Raw genomic sequence first — 20,439 nt, forward strand, 5'->3', positions numbered from 1 at the left:
GTACTGAGGATTGAACTCGGGTCCTTATGCTTGCGAAGCAGGTGGTAGGTTATACCACTGAGCTAAACTTCCAGCCCACAAATTCTATAAAGTATGCATCATTTCCATTTTATAGATTCAGACAAAGAGTTGTAGGACTTGCCCCAAAACATGCCAATCTACTGATTAAAATACAGTAATGTTGAATTATCTGAGAAATGAAACTAGCCAAATTTCACTTTTGAGTAAGCTGACATTTTTAGCTGCCTTTTAGATATTTTTCTCTAAACATGTAAATTAGTTCCTGTTGCAAATAGACTTACTGGATTTTTAAAACCAGTTCTGCTAATGATACAAGAAAACTGATAAGAATTCACTACTAAGAGATTTATATAGTTCATTCTGATTTGGAAATCATAATACGATTTTAATTTCAATTTGAAAAAAATTGCTGACTAGAGATACTTTGTATAACTATTTGTTTTTGCTCTGTGTTTTCAAAAACAGTACATAGTAGTGAACATTGCAAATGAGCTAAATAGTCTAAATTAAGAAAATTTCACTATTCGGTAGGAAGAATAGTTTCTGATTCAAGAGTGATAAGATTTTTTTCTCCTATGTAATTTCATGTTGAAGATATTTCAACAAACTGGTCAGAGTTCTGCCAAACTGTTTTGAATGTTCTTTAGAACTGTTTTGAGTGAACTGATTTTTCTCTTCATGGCACATCTGAAGTTTCTTAAGATTTCTGGAACTTTTTATTTCTATTTTAAATGTTATATAAACTCTTTGGTTCTACCATTGAATGAAATGTTATGACATTTAAGGGAAAAAATCGTATAAGCATTAATAAATGTAAGATATTTGTTGCTTTTTCATTTGACCCCATCCAGCTTTCATCCCAGTGTGCACCAAACTGAAGGCACTGGCCTCGTGTTTAATTGTTTAATGCAGAACGTGGTTTGATGCCTTTCTTGTGCTTTCAGTACTGGTAAATTAATCAAAAGAAAGTTACTGCTCTGCTGGGCATTAACATGGGTTTATAAGTTTCTGCTTCAGGGCCCGTTCATCAACTCAAATGCTTTTAAGCCCCGTACAGAGTGTAAACAGTGTGACTGCGGCAGCTTTGAGGTGAGCCATTACTTGTGACCCGCTTACATTTGGGAAGGGGCCTGTTTGTATTAACAGTTACTCTGGCTTGGATTATAGGGTTTCCAAATGGTTTTTCTCCTTTTTATTTTAATGTTTTTAGTATTTTGTGATGCTCCACATCCACCATTACCACCACATACACATACCATGGACATTTCAATAACAATACCTGGAGTTCAAATAAATGAAGATTTTTTTCTAAACATTGCAAGCTAAAATATGTACAGGAAGCAACTGATGCTTGTCATCAGAGCACAGTAAAAGTGACAACACCAGTTGAGATATCAGTTATCAGAAGAGTTTTTATCAATATAACATTATGAGTTCTTAGGATTATTTTTGTCTTTTGTTAGATAAAAGTTGATACTTTTACTACTGTTTTATTACCATGTGTGCCAACTGTTGGGCCAGGCACTATGATACTAAAGGACACAGCGTTTGCCTTGTGGGAATTAGTACTGAGGGAAGTCAGGTGCATGAAGGGTTATTTCAAGACATAGGGTTCTGACTGTTAGGACTCCCGTGGGGGCTTTGGGGAATTACAGGAGGATGAGAATGTTCGGCAGGGAAGGTGGACAGAGAACCTGAGATGGGGAGGAATATCTGGGAGACCTCTCCTAATGTGAAGGTGGTGTCTTCAAAATTGAGGTGAAGCTTGCTAAGTAGAGACTGCAAACTAGAGAAACGGAAGTGGAGGTTTTATCTAGAGAAAAAGCAGAGCAGCAGGAATGCGGGTGGGTAAGTGATGCGGGATTAATTGTCTTCATGCAGGTGTTATCACAGAAGTGAGCCTCACTAGGCAGGGCATTGCCAGAAAGCCCCTTGACTGTGCATCTGCTAAGCTCAGACTTTTCCTGGAGGGAGCCCCTGAAGGATTTCAGAAAGAGGGCAGTGGGCAGCTTTGCCTTATAAATAGAGCAGGAAGGCAGTATAGACAAAGGAGGGAAAGGCAGCAAACTTGTATTGGTCATTCAAACTTTCTTTACAAATGGAGAAGAAACTTACATGGGATACTCTGGTCCTTATTTCATAGAATCAATGAGTCATAAGTCATTTCATGTTATCTCCTTTGTTTTTGATCATTTACATCAGTGGGCAGCTTTGCCTTATAAATAGAGCAGGAAGGCAGTATAGACAAAGGAGGGAAAGGCAGCAAACTTGTATTGGTCATTCAAACTTTCTTTACAAATGGAGAAGAAACTTACATGGGATACTCTGGTCCTTATTTCATAGAATCAATGAGTCATAAGTCATTTCATGTTATCTCCTTTGTTTTTGATCATTTACATATTAATGTATCATTTATTGACTTATCTGTGTCCCTATAAAGTTGTATTAAGGGGACCTTGATGAAGTCCTCTCTGAAGAATCAGAGTTGGAACACCTGCCAATGTCAGGCAGTGCTTTATGACCCAAACATAGTAGCCTCCGTTTCTCAAAGGATTGCTTTCTGAGGGCAGTCATGAGACTTTTCTTGAAACCCAGTGGGAAATGTACTAGTTGAACATAGATATTCCTTGAGTTACCACGGGTGATGTCCCAGTAAACCCATTGTAAATTGAAAATGTCCTAGGTGAAAATTGGATTCAATACACTTAAACTGCAGAACACCACAGCCCAGCCTACTCTACCTTGACATTCTCAGAACATTTCCATTAGGTTATAATGGGGTAAAATCTTTGAACAAAACGCCTGTTTCATGCTAAAGTGTTGAGTAATAGCATGTGATTTACTGAATACTGTGCTGAAAGTGAAAAACAGAATGGTTGTAGGGATATGCTTTCTGCACCTTTGTAAAGTCAAAAAAGTCTTAAGTCCAGGACCTACTCAGTCAGCCGGGTGACCACGAGGGTAAATTCCACAAGCCACTCAACACTTTAGTATAAAACAGGTTTGGTATTAGATGATATTGCCCAGCTGTAGAGTAATGATAGTATTCTGAACACAATTCAGGGTGATGGGCTCAGGTGACATGTTCAGTAGCCCAGGTATATTAAATGCATTTTCAACTTGAAATAGTTTCAGCTTACCATGGGTTTATCGTGGGTTATCTGCAAAGCCAAATCTAGAGGTAAAGTGTCCCGCTGGTTCAGTCTGCCCTCTTCCTGGCTCTTGTCCATCTGTAATTCTCATCCCTTCGAGCTGCGCACGAGCTCCACACCTACATAGCCCAAACACTTCTGCCCTCGTCTCTCTGTTCTCGACTACTTTGCCCAATTCCCTTTCCTGAGCTCAGGTGGTCTTAGCTGTGTCAAGAACACTGTGTGCATGGTTCCAATTCAGTGGGACGCTTCTTCCACTGTGTGATATGCTTTGAGAAATCAATGTATTCAAGTAGTGGAGGGGAGGGCTTGGGAATCTGGGTTCCCTCCAGAGGTGGCCTCCTTCAAGTAGCGTTGATACCATGGTTATATTGTCTCAGAAGGATAGAAAATCTCATGAAGAAAAATCCTCTTCTGCTCAATTTTTATAAAATTTCTATTTTGATAGAATTACTTGGACGAATAAATGGAATTCTTTTTGGAATTACGTTGATGCTTTGGTAATTATTCCTGGTGACGATGTAACAATTTTTAAAGCCTGATAATTTGTTGTTATATGTGTCCAGGGTCCAAAACTGAAGTGGTTTTTTGACTGCCTTGCAGGAATGTTAACAACAAAGGCACTTATGGTTCATGGCTAGCACTGCTATCTTCAGGGTACAGAGGCCCCCATTTTCCTGGGAAAATTTAACTTACCATGTAAATGTGATTTATTTGGTGGGTGGGTTTCCTCATTCTCCTACAACATTCTCTGTGGTTAATTTCCCACACCCTTGGCTTGTTTTAAATTCAACCTCATCAACAGATGTATAGAAAAAAATATATAAATGCATCTATACTGTATGTGTGAAACATTTATTTTTTGTCATTGTTCCCTAAGCAATACACCTAGCAATACTATGCAGTATTTGCATTGTACTAGGTATTTGAAGTCATCTAGAGATGATTTCAAATAGGCATCCTTTGATGTTCCTGGAAAATTGATTTCAGGAGCCCGGGTGGCACTGAGGGACAATTGTGTTGTCCATTGGTGGTATATATTGGTGGTATCTGTGGGTGCTTGTTTGTGTACTCATTAGCGTTATATAATTGTGGCCTCTTCATTCTTTGCCAAACTCTGTTCAAAGTGTTCCCTTGACCTGAGCACATTTCTGTAGGTTTTGACTCCTTGTCTCTACCATGCTTTCAGGACTAGCTCAGAGAAAAGTATGACTTTTTTCCTAACTCTCCTCCTCCTCTGTCCTCACTGCATGTCTTTGGCTAAGGTGTTTTTCCCAGAAGTCTTCACTTTCAACCTGCCTGAAGCAATTTATAAATAGATCCTATCTCCCCCATCAGAGCATGAAATATTGTGGGGCACCTCAGATCTATAGTTACCCAGGGGTCCTTGGGCCTGTCTGAGGTTCCCTTTGCTTTAAACCCATCTACTGCAAGAAGGGACAGACAAGGCAGAGTGGAGAAGTGGATGCAGGCACCACTGGAGGGAGAAAGCCTGGCTTGACAGCCTCCATGGATCCATGAGTACCTTATGAAAGGTGGAAAATCTGGGAAACACAACCCATAAGCTGTGTGTGAGCCTCGCGGGTGCCCCTGGGCTTCATCCACACATGTGTTTGTAGACCTTTCTAGCTATTGTGCAGCTCCCAGCTTGCTGCTAATTCATATGAGTGTGGGCCAGATGCTCTAGGCTGTGGCTACTGGCTTCCCTCCCCTTTGATGCACAAACCTTTCTTTGCCTTTCCACAGACTTAGAACAATGCATGGCTGTAAAGGTGGAGAATCTCTTTTTAGTGTTGTTAGTCAGTCCATAAATACTGTCCAGTGCCAGCTCTGTGCCAGGAGTTGAGGTGCATGTTGAAGCTGTGTTGTAAGGACAAGGAACAAGGTGCTAGCATTTGGGGGAATTGAGGAGGAAATGATCCTCTCCAGCTCTGTGACTTTGTTTCCCAGATCCTCTCAGAGCTGTTTTCTCACTGGACCTGGCAATGATGTGTGATTCATGTGAGAATGCTCCCAGTTGTCTGAAGGGCACAACCTTATTCTGTGTACTTGGAGTGTGTGCAAAAGACAAAAGCCACCTGCATCAAAGCTCAGGACAAATTAACTCCCCAGAGCTAAGGAAAAGTCCATTTCCTTCTCCAACAGCATCTGGAAGACATAGAAGTAGGCTGTTTCCTAATTACCATTAAAGTGCATTAGGCCAACATTCCTGTATATTTTTCTGTCCTTTATTCACTCAAGCACTTGAAAAGAAATTACTCCCCATGCACAGCATTACATCCACATACCTTACCCAGTGGCGTAGGACACTGCAGATCCTGCCTGCCTCAGTGGCGACTGGCAACTGGCAGCCTGGCTTCACAGTCAGCCCCTTGCTGCTCTGTGGACTGAACTCAGGCACCTGGTACTCTGATGTCAGTTGCCTGGTTCACTACAATCCGAATGATGAGATTGTTTAATGTGCAGTATTTTCCTTTGTTCTATTACTGACCTGAGCTTCACAGCATGCAGATGAAAAGTCTTGAAATGCACAAAGAAAACTGACAAAGAATATCAGCTCCTTACTAACCTTTGTGGCCCTGGCCTCTGCTTTGTTCCGCTCAGATCAGTCAAAAAGAATGGGCTTGTTCCCTTGCTGGCTGCCCTCTTTTTAGAAAGCAGGGGCCTTTTCTATGCTGCCAGGAAAACTTCACCTTTTAAACATTTCTAATGGGAAAAACCTATGTGATTTTTTTTTTTGAATATTTGAGTTTTTGCTGATAGGACTTAATAGGCTGCAGCTCGCTTCTTGGAAGCTGGTCAAAACTGGTCTTTTGATAATACTGAGAAGTCTTTTCCTTTGTCAGAAAATTATTAACTTCAATTTTAGAAGAACTTTAGTGAAAGATTTGCAGCTCAGAGAGTGCCTCCTATAAATGAGAGGGTTCTAAAGACTTGTCTGAAGGGAGAAAACCAGCAACAGGGCCTTGGCTCTCAAAATTTGTTCTACTGGATATAAAGAACAAATTCAAATTTTTAATTTCTTTATATAGTATTAATAAAAAGTATTTCATACATGGCATTCCTCTGTGTTCTGGTTTGTTTTGTTTTGCAGTGCTGGGATCAAACTCATGGCACGTACACACTAGACAGGTGCCCTACCCCCAGCCAGGTTCTGTTAGTTTTTAATATGGCAATAAGCAGATCATCCACAACATGAGAATAACTGTCAGGGTTTTTGGAAATGGCCATACATTGGAGTGGGTAGTTCTTTTGTTTACTTGCTCTTGCCTAGTATTGTTTTACCTAGTTAACTCTGGAAATTTCTTTCATATCATTTCTATTCATTTTCTTAGAGGAAAAACTGGTTGTAGACTTCCACTTGTACTGTGTTGTAATTGGTTTATTTGCTGTTATTTTGAGTGTTGTTTTGTTTGTAGATAATAGTAAGAAGCAAGATTATTCCAGTATTTGAATGGAGAAGAATCACTCTACTGTGATTGCTATTGCTAGGGGAGATGATGGCTGTGATGATTATGGGGTTGTCAGATGCTTGCAGTTTATTCTAAACAGCGGACATTGTTTTGGCGCATGAGAACAGATTGAGCTAATTATACAATTCCAGTCATTCAAGGGAATTGTGATACTACTGCACTTCAAACTCCAGTTGCAAGTTGTCCCTGTCAGATCCCAGGTCCGGCCAGGGAAAAAACTACTAAAAGAGAGACAAGTTGACAAGTTTCTCTTCCATCCCTAATAACAACTCTGCCTCAAAACTACCTGTGTACCATTTCCTTCGTGTTATATCAAAACTGCTCCCATATGGCTGCAATCTGATGGAAAGAGTCACAATTAGCAGTAGTCATGGTATGCAAAGAACCTTGTTGGATACATAGAAAATTGAAAAATGATGTCTTGGTGGTGCATGCCTGAAATTCCAGCACCTTTGGAAGCCAGAGGCAGGATGATCGTAGGTTCAAGCAGAGCCTGACCAATTAAGCGACTTAGTGAAACCCTGTCTCAAGGTAATAAAAGGGAGGCAGGAAATCTGTAGATGTAGCTCAGAGTGAACACCTGAGTTTAGCCCCCAGTACTAAAAATACTAAGAACTCACAATCTTGATTGCATTTATTTCTATCCAATGTGTGAGAATATTGTCTTTTAAATGCTGGCACCAGAAATACTAAAATACTGACACTGGAAGTATTTGCGATTTGGGATTTTTTACAAATTTGGGGATATATTAATATACATAAGGAGGTATATTTTAGATAGGACCCAAGTCTAAGCAATACATTCATTTGTTTCATACATACCTTATATACATAGGCTGAAGGTAATTTTATATACTATTTTTCATAATTTTATGCATAAGACAAGGTGTGTGCAGTTTTTGTTTCATATTGGCACTCAAAATTACAGAGGCTGGATTTCAGATTTTTAAATCACAGATGCTCAGTTTGTAGGTTTAATGTGTTATACGATGCAACAGGTAGATGTATAAAAGATTCTATATAAAATTATACTTGAAAATAATCTTATACAAGATTTAAAAGAAAAACCTTAATTCAGACAGGGACATGTCAACAAAGACTTCCTTCTCTCGCCAGTTCACGGTCCTTGTTGGTATCGTCAGAAGATTAGCAGGAGGACCAGAGAGGAGATACACACAAATAAGTAGAAGTGAGGCTCCCTTTACAGCCCATCATGTGATTCCTGCTCACTGGGTGAATTCAGTCCCACAGTCCTCCTTGTTCATTTGTTCACACACTGCATCCCCTGAGCTTGTCCTCCCTTCTCCTTAGCTGTGACAATAGGCACACTGGAGGCCTGCAGGGCAGAGCACTGGCTCTCCAAAGTCCACTGGCTCTCTGAAGGCTGGGGCTGGGCTGGGGAGGAAGTGGACCTTAAGGCCTTCACCACATATTGGTTATCTGTACTTTAGACTGCTGCTCTGGACCTTACCTGACTCACTGTACCTTATCTGACTCACTGTAGCCAAATAGACTTAGTGTGCACTTGTGCTTTGGAAACTGGCTACTTTAGTATGAGATGCTAGGAGATCATTCATCACAAAGTGTACACCACCAAAGTTGTGACTGCTTCAGATTCTGTCTGAATGCCAGTTGTTTTTAATAAGATACTGTATTTCTGAGTGCCTGGGTGTGTGCATCTGTTCATATGTGTGTGCATGTGTGTCTCAATGTGTGTGTGTGCCTGTGTGTGCCCATATGTGTGTACCATGCAGGGGTTCTGCTATCATCACTTGGACTCCACTAGCAGCCACCTCTGTCACATTCCTTGTTTGGGGCTTGGTTTGGTCAATGACTGTCATGTTCAGCTGAGAAGCAGGTACACTTGTAAGATGTAGACGTGGTATTTTGACACTATTAAGGCATGAAAAGTGAAAGCCTTTTCTCACTAAAGATGGTGGCCCCACTCGCTGTTTTGTTCTTGAGCACTGCACCTTCTACACACCTCCTATCTATTTCTCCAGTATCTTGGAGAGTTTTCTGCATTCTAAACTCCCCTTCTGGAACTACCTATGATCCAGGTGGTTCTGCATCTGGCTAACACTAGACAAAGTCTCCTTTCTAAGCTCTGTGATTTGTCTCTATTCAGAAGGCAGCATGACTCCCTGGCTCCATACTGCTGCTGGTAGCCCCAGTGAATGTGGCAGTTGTTGGCAGTACCAACCCCACCCATCAAACCATGTCAACAAGGCAAAGACTTTATGAACAAAACCCTTATCACAAAGGAAATAGCACAAAGAATCAATGACTGGGATCTCATCTTATTAAAAAGCTTTTGCATAGCAAAAAACAAAACAAAACAAAAAAACAAAACCCACAAAAAAACAGCAATAGAGTGAAGAGGCAATTTTTGCCAGCTATTTCTTAGACAAAGGACTAATATGTAGATTATATAAAGAACTCAAAAAAAAATCAGGCCCCCCAAATTTAAAGATCCAGTCCAAAAATAAGCATCTGAAATGAATAGTTTTCAGATGAAGTACAAATAGCAAATAAATATATGAAAAAGTGTTCATCATTGATCATTCGAGAGACGCAAGTGAAGACAATGCTGAGATTCCATCTCATCCGAGAAAGGATGGCTGCCATTAAGAAATCAACCAATAACAAATGCTGGAGCGGGCGTTGGGGAAATGGAAACTTTTTCCATTGTTGGTGGGAGTGCAGACTGGTGCAACCACTGTGAAAATCAGTGTGGCCATTCCTCAAAAAACCAAAACTAGAGTTTCCATTTGACCCAGCTATTATTCCCCTTCTTAGTATCTTCGCAGAAGAATTAAAAGCACGTTTAAAATGTTCAAATGAGAAGGAGAACAAGGGAGGGGGAGGAGGCAAGGAAAGAAGGGGCAAGGAAATCATGGAAACAAAGTTTTGGTAAACAAGGAGGGGAAGAAGGTTTGGAGGGAGGGGAGGGAAATGGGAAAAAAAGAAGCAAGCTATATCATGTGCAGGTATAAATTCCCTATAATGAATGTCATCATTATATATAAATGTACCAATCAATAAAATGAGAAAGGAAGAAAACCCATGTCAACAGCTAAGTTAATTTTTAAGTGGTAGCTGTTACTTATAAGAGATGGTAACCTGAGAAAACATAGCTATGATGTGTTCATTTACTGTGAAAAGTGCAGCTGAAAGGTTGAGGTTTGGGCTTCTCTGAACAGGGATTCTCCTCTATCCAGAGTCTTCATCTTTCGCTTACTTTGGTCAAAACTGCAAGACTGCCACTATTTATTTGACATAATCAGCTTGTCCTTGAATGTGAAATGTTTTGAAACCACTATAAATAAAGAGAAGGAGAAAGAAGAGAAAGTTAAATTTGAGGCCTCAAAACCATTATAAAAATACAGGTAAATTAAACAAAAATATTTGTTATCTCTGATACTTGGTGATAAGGGATCTAAAGAAGAATAAAACAAATCCCAAACACCAAATTCACAGCCTACTTATGGAGCCAAGACACAGCCACCTACATTCAGATCAGATTTTTGTCCCAAGAATTAATGAATTGGAGAAGCAAGTAGCAAACTACACTTTACACAGGTTGCATTAGCTACCAATATAGTCAGTGTTGTAATATCTCTGTGGATATACAGTGACTTGTGATTCATGTCCCCTCTGGATGCAGACGCTCAAGTGTTCCATCACTGTGCTCGTATTCATCCCACTCACCATCGCGTGCCACCCACCTTGTCTTCCTGATGTCTGCCTGTCCATCTTTGTCATTCTTCAGGCTGTAGCAGGTGTCCAGAATCCTTAGGAGTCACTTTCAAGTTCTGTTTTGTAATTGCCATTTCAAAATGCTGTGCCTTTTTAAATTTTTTTTTTTTTACCTATGTAGTCCTGAAAAAATAAGGCAATTGAACTGGACTTAGATGGCTTGTTAAATACCAACTTCCGACTTGCCCCCAACCCCATACCAAATATTGAACTCAGGACCTGTGCTTATGATGCAGGCACAGCACTACTGAACTAAATCCCCAGCCCATTGCTTCAAATTTTTAAAAGGCATGTGTATGAATGCTATTTAGAAGAAAACCTTGTGTGACTTACCTCTGTTCTCATCCAACAAACTCTACTCTCTAAAAGAAAGGAAAAACACATCAATCTGCAAAGTAACTGCCCCCAAGTGAAAGTACACATACTGGTGCCTTCTGCTGTCCCAGCAGCTCTGAGGGTTGCTTGGGTTAGGACTAGGATGAAAGCTGAAATTCCATGGGCTGGCCCCTTTGTTTTCCCCAGAGTTCAGATAGTTATAGTTTGGCACATAAGCTGGACTGGGAATCAGGTGACCTTTTGTTCCAGGCACAGGTGATGGGTGAAGGGAAAGTCTAATTAAAATCCCTCTAAGCATCTTGGTCGTCATTAATTTTCAGTAGTGCATGAGCTCATGAAGCCTGGTCCTGCAGGAGCCATAAGCTTCCTATGAAATGTCAAAACTCAAACACTTCTCAGCTTTCCTCCCAGCTCTGTTTCCTATTCCCACCTTCCCACAGCAGAGGTCAGGTGCACTGTTTTGAAATACTAGTGCAGTTTGCAGTGGGGAACAATATGTGTATGTTAGCTTCAAGGAAGGCAGACACTCTTGAGAGGGGATTGGGGGCCTTCATAAAGCATTTCAAGGAAGCAGAGTATTGAATTAATGCTTTTTGTGCTAAAAACATTAAGGTATTTAAATGTGTTATTCTAATCCCCATTTCAGCCTGGGAACAGAAGGATCTAATATCTTTTATTCAAATCCCAGCCTTCCTAGCCTGCTGCATTCTTTTCAGCCCAGCTCAGGAAGAGGCAGGCTGTAACCTGTTGCTTTCAGTGAATACAAAACCATATGCAATTCACAACATACATACCATTCAATTTTTGCATAAAATATAGCTGTCCAGATCTTAACACATCCCACATCTTTTCATGGACATGTTATGTGGTCAGAAGCCAGTCTCCTGCTTGAGTGTGGCTTTGATTGTCCTGATTCCTGGAGATGAGATAAAATTGTCATAGACACAAGTACAGATGCAAAATATCTGAACCCCCAAGCAGAGTATCTTTATTTCAAAGTGAGCCCTTCACCATTGGAGAAGTAAACTGATCTTGAGCAGACAGGGAAGGTATCCTCCCTTTTTCTGAGAGCCCTTCTGGAGATCTGAGCTACCAAGGCAGCATTTACAGCTATAACACAGGATTGGATTATAAGGACTTGTTTAGTTAGTAAAGAATATCAAGTTGCCCCAACTGCTCACAGTGCTGCATTGGACTCCTAGAAGTAGAGACTGCTCACAGGACGGGGAAAACACCATGAGTCATGTAATAATTGAGATCAATAAGACAGGTAAGGCAGATAGATAGCTTCATCTTTAAACCAGTTTCAAGGCTTTCCACTTTAAAATTCTTTTTTGTTGTTATTTGTTTGTTTTCTACTGGACATTGAACCCAGAACCGTTGCACTAAACTATATTCCCAGACTTTGTTTTTCTTTTTTTTTTTCTAGTTTTTTTCAGCTTTAATTGAGTTTATTGGTACATTTTAGGGATACAGTACAGTTACATTCATTGTTGGGATCTTGTACTTCTACATGACAAGTCTTGATTCTCATTTTTTCCCCTTACCTCTGCCCTCCCTTCTTCCCCTCCTCCCCTCTCCATCTACAAGCACTTTATTTTCATCTTTTCATTATCTCACATTTTTTTCTTTTCCCTTTTTACCCTTCCCCTACCCATCCCACCTTCCCTACACCTTTAGCTCCTTTCTTCCCATTTCTAAATGTCAGTAATCTTATTAGGATCTTATGTATTATTACAGATTATTCACACCAGGGAAACTATTCGGTATTTACATATGTGTGACTTATTTATTTCACTTAGGAGTATATCTTCAATATGTATCCATTTTCCTATGAATGAATCTATTTTCTCGTTCTTTATGGCTGAGTAATATTCCATTTTATAGAAAAACCACATCTTCTTTATCCAGTTTAGTTTGTTTTTTAATGGTGAGAGGGTTTTGCTAAGTCACAAAATTGACCAGGATGGCCTGGAACATGTGATCTTACTGCCTCAGCTTCCCGGAGTTCTGGCATTACAGGTAATGTGCCACCATGTCCCACTAAAGTTCTTGTTTTTAATAGAAATTTTTAGAGTTTCAAATCAAGATTTAGATACTATATGAGTAATTTCAGTTTGTTAGACCAGACAGTCTTAAAATTCTTCATACTTGAGAGAATAAGAGTATTAGCTTAGGGGTAGAATGTCTGCCTCACATATACAAGGCTCCGAATTTGATCCCCAGGACAGTAAAATAAAGAGAAATAAAATAAAATTCTTAATATCTGAGCTCTGGGCAAGTCATCCAAAGCGAGAGGCACAGTAACTTTAAGACACTACCAAGAAAAGGGTTTATAGCAGAGCCAAGGCTATGTTTTGGGTGGGAAATGTGTGTGAAATAATAAAACTTTATGTTATTAAATATTGAAAAAATTAAATGCATCATTTAAATATCGGCCAATGTTAATATACTATAAAGAATATTTGTTCAAAGCTCTGTTTCTCTTTTTTTTGTGGAGTGCAAAAGAGAACTTAAATTCTGTTTTTGAAAGTTATACCTAAAAAGTCTATTCTGGAATGTGGAAACATTTTACCTTAATATTTTTGAAAAATGGATGCCCTTATACCTGGTTGAAAATAACTCTTGTTCTTCCAAAATGCTATAGGAATGTTAAACTTTCTGAAATTTGAAGTGAATATTGCCCAAATCTATCTGTTAAATTTCTAAAATTACCCTGAAATTGTACTACCGAGACAGAAAGCAAGATACTTGCATGATTTCCTGCTCCTGCCCTCTCCTTTGCCCTCTTCTCCTCCTACTGTGACCACAAAAATCTTCAATGTAATTCAAGGCAAAAACCTTACAGCTGATAGTAGAAAAATATGGAAATGTTATCACAACCAGTGTTGACTTGTATTTCACAAGGGTGACTGGATTACATCAGGGTTCATAGTTATTTTATGCAAGTATCTAGCATTGATAATTATATAGGTCCATCATTTTACTGGGTCCACAAGTTAAAAGCTTAGTCTACTAGACACTTCATTGAATAGTTATTAGTAGGACAAAGGTACTACTAAATCATTAAGACTATGTTAAACTTTGATTTAAGGCTTAAGTAATTTTGCAAAGAGCAAATACCTGGTGAGGTGCTTAAACATACAGACTATAGAGTTTGCATCACCCAGCACTGCTGAAACCATTTGAAGGACTTAGTGTTTGTTGAGCTGGAATCTGTTAAGCCTTCAAAGTGCTTATACAAGATGATAGGCAGGGACTAACAGTTGGCTTATAATAGTCAAAACATGGTGGCCTAAAGCAGCAAGGGAGAGAAGATGAGGCTCCTATGTTAGCCTTTCCCAGGAGAGCAACTTTGTGAAATCAGAAATTGTTGCCACCCATTTCTTATTAGGCATGGTCACAGGTCACATAAGGCCTGGAATGGTTTTTTAGTAGGAAACAGTCAAGACTACTGGCGTGTTGGTTGGGAAGTTTGCAAACAGTGTTTGTTCCTAGATAACAGGAACAGTAGAGCATTTCATCTCCTTTTCATTAATTATAAATTTGGATCTCATAGAGGTGTCCAGATAGTTTTGTCTTTCATTCTCTCCATCTGTGAGTAGTCGTTCACAATGGCCCACCAACAGCATGTACCTAGCTCTATTACTTGTGTAGAAGCCAATATACTTTTAAGTAGAATTGCATTTTTTCATTGTCCATAGTTATTATTAGATATGTAATTAGTTTTGGAATAGTCTTGAAATAATGACCATTTGTTGAATGACTACTATACAAATCCTTCAGTTAGATACTAAAATAGGGTGAAGAAAAGGATGGATGGAAAAGGAATGATAGATGACATTTCTTTTTTTTTGAAAGTTAAAAAGATAAATATACTCCCATAGAATGGATACAACCAGTTGCACTGAAAAAAATATAAAAATAAATATATTGATTAAATAATTCAGAGTCAATTCTTGAAACTTTAGTAGTCTACATTATCCCTGCCATCTATCATCCTGTCTGTTCTTTTCTAGTACAACTGATGAGATTACAGAAAGAAAGGAAATTTAGTTTACAGGGCAATTTTTTTATATTCTTAATTCTACCAAAAATCAAGTGTAGTTTAGAAATTTTTAAGGATTAAGAGAAATTCATCCATGGACAGGGCTCTGTGGCACTTAATCTTTAGAGGAAATTCTGGGCAGAATGAAAGTTTTTGTTGATGAAGTGGCCCAAATTGAAAACTCATCTCTGGAAGCCTGCACATGTGGCTCACTTAGAATTGTTCACATGGCCTTCACTCTTCCACCAGTGGTCTCTTGGACCAATGGTCTCTTCCCTGTGTGAAAATTCACTATACTTTTTACAATGTGCTGCACTCTAGCTTTAGCCCTTGTGAAGCTGCCTCCTGGTCCAGTATTGTATTCTTTGAAATGAACACTAAATTGCCTTCACCATTCATCAATTATTCCATCTTTCTGTGGCACAAACTCTATGGCTTCCTTATTTATAGGCTTGCTCTTCTCCAGGTGTAAGTTGTTATCATAAGGGAGCCATACTAGTACTTTAGAACTACAGTACTGAGCAAGTCCCTTGAAATTTCACTGGGTGCCTACACATGAGCAAGCCCACAGGTACCCATCCTCATCCCACCTTGGCCACCGTGCTCTAAGGATCATCTCAGGCTACCCAAAGTATCTACATTAGAATGTGGAGGTACAGTTAGATGCAGCAAAAACTGGGAAATGAGGTTACATTTTGAAAGAACCACTCATTTTGGGGAAGAGCACAGAATAAAAAGTATTCAAGGGGGATGGCAAAGACCTGGACAACCTGCCCATTATACTCCACGTAAGTATCCCAAGTGCATGTAAAGAAAGAACTTGGTCAAAAGAGGGGAAGTCAGTCAGGGAGGATTTAATAAACAGATATGTGAAATAGTCCAATTAATTTTAAATTTTAGACCCATATGTCTCAAATATATCTGCTTATAAGAATTTTTAAATTACTTCAACTTTTGAAACATTTTAGGATAACTTACTACTATAAGAAAGACAATGAAATATATTATTTTAATAGACTTTATAGCCATGAAATCCCTTTTTAAAACACTATCTTTAATAGGAAAATTAGCACTACTTTCAGCAAGAACTGATATATTGTAGCATTTAACAGTTAATTACTATGTGTTTTAAGCTTCTTATGGGTAAATTGGTTTCTGCATCATTATAAAAATAGCATGAATTCTGGTTTGTCTTTGATGAGTATTTCCCCCTAGTATCTTCTTACATGAGGCACCCAGATTAGAAGAATATTTTAAATGATCAATGTAAATTTACACTTACTAGTAAGGGTTTAATTTAAAAAAGAACCTAGTTTGCGTGTATGGCTTCAAATAAAACAGGACAAAATTCAATGTTTCTGCTAAGTGTCGAATCACTATAAAAATTTTTATGTTTCTTGTTTTATAATTTAAGCTTAACTAGGGAAATTTTGAACTGAAAAGAACCGTCTAAGCCAGGGTTAGCTACTTCAGTGTGATACCCAGGCAGGCAGAGTCAACATCACTGGGAGCTGGTTCACAATTCACATTCACAGGCCCCACCTCCAGCTTTCTGCAGCAGAGTCTGTGCCTTCACAGGCTGTCTTGGTGATCACATTATTCATAAAAATTTGAGACTCATCTGTTAGGCTGGTGGTTATCAAGCTTCCTTTTAACCATAAGGACTGTGTGTCTAAAATAAAGATGTTTGGAGGTCCCATCAGTCAAAGCTTTTAGTGAATCTGGTTAATTAGGAAGTGTTTGGGGGGTCTGAATGACTTTCTCTTGGATGTTCTTGGGTGGAGTTCCTTGTAACCCCTTTAGCTCAGGTGAACTCAGTGTTCAAATACATAATCTATGCCCATCCTCTTTGGCAAACTGAGCAGCTGAGCTTTGAGAAGGTAAAGAGTCTGCTTAAGTTTGCTCACAATATATTGCAAAATCAGAACAAAGAAACTCACTTTGAGACCACGCTTTTGCAAATCATGTAAATTAATGCTTGTCTGTTACTTCTATAAAAGTCATCATCCACGGTTTTATTCAAATAGAGTTTTATTTGAAATATTATAAAGCTAGTTTTTAAATATTAGGAATGTATATCCCATGAAATGAGATACCTCAGGATACCGAGATTTTTTAAAATCACAGAAGGGAACTTTTCATTTTAGAATCTATTATGTTAGTCAATAAAGTGGAGAGACTACCCCTCCAGTTGATTGAATTCTCTAAGTTTATATTTTTATTTGTAACATATCCAGACAGATTATAGAAATGGCTCCTGCATCTCACTCAACTGAGATGAGGTCTGGAGTTCTTATTTTATGGGGTGAATGCATTCATTATATGATTAGAGTGTTTATTAGGGGCATCATGTCGTTCCAGGTCACAAATTAAGAAAGCCAGTTTGTGCTTTGTGGTAATTTGGCATACTAAAATAATACACGTGGCTGAAGTGTAGTGGTGCCTATTCCATTCTGTAGAAATTAGCTATTCCACATCTGTTTTGAACCCCTAGAGTGTTCTAGAACTGTTTTCTCAAGGTATTACAGCTGAGGGCATAATAAATCCTTGATGAGAATTTCATGCTCTTAAAATGCTGAGATCTAACTTACTTTACTCCTTACTTTTGCTCTTTAGAAAAAGGCAGCTATTGAATATTCAAAGGTCTGCTATAAGCCATGAGACTCACTGGCTTATTTGATGTCCAAATCCCAGAGGTGTAAATTTAGTGAATCTGTTAGACTTCTAACATCTCTCCTGTTAGATGGCTTATCACTAAACTCTGCTGGTAAGCTTGCTTTTACTATAACAAAATATCTGAGAAAATTTGTTAGGAGGAAAGGTTTACTTTGTCTCACAGTTTTAGTGGCTTCAGCCCATACTGGGTTCATTCTGCTGTTGTGGGCCTATGGCAAGTCAGTACATAATAACAAGGAGTAGATAGACCAAAGCCATTCATCTCAGGGGTTCTATGATCAACTGGAGAGCAGGACCTCTTAAAGCTAAAGACTTCTTAAAGGCTCCACCACTTGTGAGACACTTCCGATCCAAATTATAGCACCCTCTAAAGAAATCCAACAGCTCTCACCTCAAAGAGCATGCTTATCTGTTTAATTCCTTCTTCATTCCACTTCCAAGATTTTTCCAGTGCCAAGTTTCCTTCTCCATGGGCATTTTTTCTCTCCACACCACTTCAGGATTGCCAGGAAAAGACCGGGATGTTTGATTTGATGATTTGTAGATTGAGAAGTTGCAGCCACAGGCTTCACAGAGCTGTATAAGTTTCTGTTCCCTGTTCTCTTGGATTATCTTCCCGAGTGCAGAAGGAAGTTGAAAGTTACATGATGGCCTCCTCAGGGGAAATTCCACCTCAGTGAGGGAATGATCATTCTTAAAGGGTGTTGATGTAATCATGAGAAGTGATTTCTGTAGAAGCTTCCAGCTTTCCTTATTCCATTGTCCTTAATGTCTCCATAATTTTCTTACAAAACTCCTAGGTCAAAGAACCATTTCAAATTCTGAAGTAAGTAAGGCCAAATAATTTAAGTATTTATGGCCTAACAACTTAGTAGACATTTGATACATTAGCACATTGAAAGAAAAAGTATTTATGTCCTCCATTCTTAAATAATTACAGCCATTTTCCAATGGTGTATTGTGGTGAGCCTGTTGAACACTGCACAGCTTCTCAAACTTAGAGTAGCACAAGATGCCACCTCTCTCATTGTCTGTTCTACACTGACTTTCACAAAGTACTTGCTTATTATCAACACAACCACAAGAACTCAGTTTCATGAAGATGTATCATGAAAAGAAATGTAGTGTGATCTAATGTTGAAATTTTCAGCTACTTCCAGCTATTATTTTGTACTATTACCCAAGAGATTCTGTACTGCTGTATTTCCCTTAATATTTTAAATTTCCTCCTGCTTCAGCACCCTTCCAAAAAACTATAATACTACACACACACACACACACACACACACACACACAATGGGAACTCTGAGTCAGATGCCATGAATTTCTCAGTTGTCCATTCCCTCATTTCATCAAGGAGAAGACAGGGACTCAGGATCTCTTCCCTACTTGTGCAGTTAGAAGTGGCACAGGAAAAATCACACTCAGGTATTAATTCTGATTCCTAGGTTGTTTTCTGCCCAGCATATTTAATCCTTGATTCTATTGAGTTAAAAATGGGAATGGCATTTGTACACTATCTCTGCCAGAAGGATCAGCCATTGGCTCCAAGTGACAGTTGCACAAACTCAGAGGAAACAGATGCAACTTCATTAAACTTCTATTATTAATACTACTTCTATTCAAATGGCCTATGTGATGAGTGGCTGAGATAAACAGTAGGGCTTTCCAGGACTTCATTTTAGCTTACATAAAAAGTCAGTCTGTGGTCCACTGTTTTTCTTACTAATTTCTGAAACACGCCTATCAAATAATTGTTGAAGAGACTGGGAATATCTAGTCAGCAGAAACTGAGCTGTAAGAAGAAAAATGTGATAGGTGTCTTTATATTTAAGCTTATAATATACAAAAGAGTGTTTATAGTTTTCCTGGTCTAGGCCAAAGGATAGAATTGGTACTTCTAAATATGCTCATCTACTCCAGGGGTCACTGAATTCCTGCTATTGACAACCCTTGTGAAATTGATAAAGGGGGTGCTGGATTGTACAACATCTTTTCTAAAGTCCTTTAAACTCTTAAGATTGTTTTTCAAATTTTTATATTTTTGTCAATGAGTATAGCAAAAACTGTGTGCTGCATTTAGCCTACAGTCTCACCAAACACATTTCTTTCCAGATTAGTAAACTGAAATGTAGGGTAGCACTGAAGTTTTCTTTTGGGAATGGGTATCTTTGTGGGTGAAGGCCATATGAACAGAGTTCTTACTGGGCAAGTTGTACATTCTACTTTACAAGTACAGTCTACATTCAAGTGCACCAGTACACCTCTGGGAAATTGGAAAAGGGTTTTTTTGCTGGTTCTCTCTCTCTCTCTTTCTCTCTCTCTCCCTCTCTCTCCTCTCCCTCTACCCCTCTCACCCAAAGTGTTATTTGCAAATTTCCCAAATCAAATATCAGTGTATCCATTCAGAATTTAAAATACATGTCCTGGGACACTAGTGTTTTTCCACACTGTCGAATAGTCTGGCTTCATACTCTGATTAAACACTTCATTATAATTAGTACTGATGCATTTTAGATGCACAGATTAGGCTTCTCAAGTTGCTGGAGGAATCATGAAGATCATATTGCCTTCTTCAATCCCTGGTGGAGACATCCTCTCAATGAAGACTACTTTCCTCTTCCCCTTTTGGGCTTTGCTTCTGCATAGTACAGCTATGCTACGTGTATAGCTGGATTTCCTGGTCCTAAATCCTTTTGCCCTGCTTGCCTTTTAAGTACATCTCTCTGCGTTTTGGTGGATATGGATGACTCTTTCTTCTTACCTCTTTTTCTGTCCCTATTGCTGCCCTTTCTCAAGTTTCACAAATTTTCTTTCCTTCTGTAAAAGTAGAATTGACACAAAATTATTTGCCAATGCTAGGTTGTATATGACATACAGCAAAGGACAGATGGGGTCTGTGCTGACCTTCTACTTATTGGGAAGACATTTCAGGAGACTCCTGTAACTATTTTTTTTTTTTTTTTTTTTTTCT

General features: G+C 38.9%; 1 protein-coding gene across 4 annotated transcripts in view; it reads left to right on the forward strand.

The window, feature by feature from the left end:
* Positions 1 to 20,439, forward strand: part of LOC104862098 (phospholipid-transporting ATPase IB) — a 642,570-nt gene that overhangs the window by 384,450 nt on the left and 237,681 nt on the right. The gene's annotated exons all lie outside the window — the stretch shown is intronic.

The sequence above is a fragment of the Fukomys damarensis genome, unplaced genomic scaffold, assembly GCF_012274545.1.
Source record: "Fukomys damarensis isolate Sample0158 unplaced genomic scaffold, DMR_v1.0_HiC HiC_scaffold_38, whole genome shotgun sequence".
Lineage (NCBI taxonomy): Eukaryota > Metazoa > Chordata > Mammalia > Rodentia > Bathyergidae > Fukomys > Fukomys damarensis.